Here is a 3,650-nt window from a genome sequence, read left to right as displayed (position 1 = left end):
TCATGTTTTCTTGTAGCTGCAGCACTACAATCTATTGATTTACTAGAGAAAGTACCATCAATAAATTGGGTATATTTTGTGAAAATACCCGAGAGATCCTTTCTTGCCATATGAAATAAAAAGTGACTATAAAAATTGAGAACGGAAATTCTGACACATGCTTAGAAGATATATCATTCTAATTTTCCATTCGCAAGCCTAATGGTCCAACAACATGAGTCGTATAATTTTATCTCCTGCGATTGATACCCCTACAAGGCAAGTAATGAGTTCATGAAATCTAACATCAGCACTTATCGTACTTTCCCCTTCACTGTTTGGCCCAAGTCACTATTTAGTGGGCTATTGATGATGAGAAAAAAATAAATATAAAATGCACGACTGGTAGTCCAATTGAAGCCAGAGTTTTTGAATGTTTCGCCTGAGAAGTAAGGGAAAGGGAAGTAGGGTTTGTGAACATGGGGAAGAAATGCAAGACTTTAGAAGGAGAATCCAAAAGTAAAGTCATCATCATCGAGGGAGCGTTGCTTGATTGCATTGAGAACTTGATCAGCGAAATGCTTGTGATACTGCTATGGCAATCGGTCCCTCATTTCTGCTCTGAATCGAAGAATTGGCTTTATTTGATATCTGATACTTCTTTTATCAGGGACTATCGGTTTCGAAATCTAGTGACCAGCTTCCAACGAGTCAAGTTATTTTCCTTTTCTTCCTCTCAAAGGGCCTACTTGAATTAGAGATCTGAAAAGGCACTCGTTTTCTTCTCCTGAAATTCAGTGTGATTCAGTTTGGCGTTATGCCAATAATGATCTTCATCCTCCTTCCCAGTAGGTTAGCAAAGGAATCTCCCTCGAATCTAAGCCATTACGTTACCTACCTTCAATCCTGTGCCCTCAACAATAACCTTACTAAAGGAAAAGAACTCCATTCATGTTTAGTTGTAACCGGTTTGCTAAGCTCCCCCTTCTCTGTCACTAGCTTGATTAATATGTATTCCAAATGCAATCAACTGGATGATGCACTTTCTATCTTTAATGGGCCCATGATTAGAATATCTTTGCTTGGAACCCCATCATTTCTGGGTTCGTTACTAATGGGCTTTCTCAAAGTGCATTTGAATTTTACGAGAGAATGAGGCTGCAAGGTATAGTCCCTAAAAGTACATGTTCCCTTGTCTCATCAAGGCTTGTTCTGACCTCTCGAAGGTTGTGGAAGTAAAGAAGATTCATTGTGGCTTATTCAAGGTTGGCCTAGAAAGCAATGATTTTGTTTCCAGTGCCCTGATCAATGTCTATTTGAAATTTAATTTCGTTCAGGAAGCACAACAACTGTTCGAAGAATTGACTGAAAGAGATGTTGTGCTATGGAATTCAATGTTAATTGGGTATTCTCAGATTGGGGAGGTTAACTTGGCTTTGCAAGTTTTTGAGAGAATGGGGAAAGAGGGGTTTATGCACAGTAATTTCACACTCACTGGGATATTATCAGTCTTTGCCATGATTGGTGATCTTGACAATAGGAGACTTGTTCACGGATATGCAGTGAAAATTGGCTGTGATTCAGAGATTGTAGTGGAAAACCCATTGATTGACATGTATGGAAAATGTAAATGCATTTCAGAAGCACTTTTAGTTTTTGAGATGATGGTTGAGAGGGATGTATTCTCCTGGAACTCGATCATTTCAGTTCATGAGCAGTGTGGTGATCATGATAAAACCCTTTGGCTTTTTGATAGGATGCAAAAAGCTAGGGTTCGGCCAGATACCATCACAATCACTTCTGTCCTTCCTGCTTGCTCCAATTTGGCTGCACTGATGCGTGGTCTGGAGATTCATGGATACATGATTGTTAATGGGCTGACAAAATATAATATGGTGAGGACATTTTTGATGTGTACATTGACAATGCAGTCCTAGACATGTATGCGAAATGTGGGAGCTTGAGGGATGCCTGTGTGTTTTTTGACAAGATGAAGAAGAGGGATGTTGCATCATGGAACATCATGATCATGGGTTATGGCCTGCATGGGTTTGGTGATGAAGCTTTAAATGTATTCCTACGCATGGGTGAGTCCAGTGTGAAGCCAGACGAAGTCTCCTTCATTTCTGTTCTGTCTGCATGCAGTCATGCAGGCCTGGTAGATGAAGGACGCAAGATCCTAGCTCACATGGAGGAGCATCATGGCATAGTTCCTACTGTTGAACATTACGCCTGTGTGGTTGACATGCTAGGTTGAGCTGGGCGGCCCAATGAAGCTTACGAGTTGGCCTTGGGGATGCCAATTGAACCCTACCCAGTAGTCTGGAGGGCATTTCTAGCTTCATGTCGGCTCCATGGCAACAAAAAACTGGCTGAGTTCGCATTGCAACAGTTGTTAGAGCTGGAGCCAGAGCACTGTGGGAGCTATGTGCTGATGTCCAATATCTATGGAACCATAGGTTGGTATGAGGAGGTATCAGACATTAGAGACAGGATGAGAGAAAGAAATGTCAGGAAGACACCAGGGTGCAGCTAGGTTGAGCTGAAGAGTGGTGTGCATGTGTTTGTGACAGCAGATGGAACCCATGCTGAATGTGATTGTATTTATGAGGAATTGGGAAGATTGTATGGGCATCTATATGAGTCTGGATATGTACCAGATGCTATGCATGCATAAATATTACTCTAAACTATTTCATTCTTCAATATGAATATAGGTTCTACATTAGTTCTTTTTCACTTCTCATCTTATGTGATCAACCAAATTTTCCTTGGAATTGATTTGACCAGTGAAATTAATGGTCAATGAGGCGTGCATCTCAAGCACAAGGCAATTCAAAGTTCATGGTGTGCACCTCTGAACTCCTGGACTGGCTCAGCCCATCACTCGAGCACACACCTCAGTGTGCCTGGGGATGTTATCTTTTGTTCATTCTTTTGATATTTGATGTTTCAAATTCTGAAGAATGAATCTTGAAATGCATCTCATATCGTGGGTGCAAAAGTGCACTCTTGAAGTCATCTAGCAACATTCAATAACTTAGTAAGTTTTTCCCCTCAGTCATACATATATAAAAGTTCAATATTGCAGTTACAGGGAAGCTAACAATATTTCATTAATCAAGTAGAGAGATCAGTAGAGTATTGGAGCTATTAGTTTTCAAATATGCCCATACAAATTGAACTAAAACTGTTATTGCATCCCCTAAGTTGATCCTCTACTGAATAAGTAAGCATTCGTGAGGAATGTGGGCTATAAGGTCTTCTTGTTGGATGTATTTTAATCTTTTATTTATTGAGGGGCTTTGTAAGGAAATACATTTCCTTTATTTTTTTTTTCCTCCATTCATCTAGCATCTTTGTGTTTTTAGGCGAGAGATGAACTTGAACATCTTCTGGACGAGGACAATAATATGGCCGAGATGTAATTTACAGATAAACTTGTCAGTTGACCATTGGAACAGGCCTTCAGATGTGAATTAGACATGGATTCGATTAACTTAATTACTTGAAGAAAGGTGATAATAGTCATCTACTTTTGTTATAAAGAAAATCCAATTCAATCATTCACCAGAAATAGTTATTTAGATTACCAATGTTCTAATATTAGGTGCTTTGAGCAATCCCTATGCATACAATCGCCTATATCTCGACCATGTTAACGCTTACAA

General features: G+C 39.7%; 1 pseudogene; it reads left to right on the top strand.

The window, feature by feature from the left end:
- Positions 1–321: 321 nt before the first annotated feature.
- On the top strand, positions 322–2,691 carry LOC149011315 (pentatricopeptide repeat-containing protein At3g14730 pseudogene; annotated as a pseudogene).
- The last annotated feature ends 959 nt before the right edge of the window (positions 2,692–3,650 follow it).

Source organism: Hakea prostrata, chromosome 7 (assembly GCF_041222555.1).
Source record: "Hakea prostrata isolate BN-2017 chromosome 7, UWA_Hpros_2, whole genome shotgun sequence".
Classification (NCBI taxonomy): Eukaryota; Viridiplantae; Streptophyta; class Magnoliopsida; order Proteales; family Proteaceae; genus Hakea; species Hakea prostrata.
The sequence above is the reverse complement of the archived record's forward strand: the minus strand, read 5'-3'. Positions and strand labels throughout refer to the sequence as shown.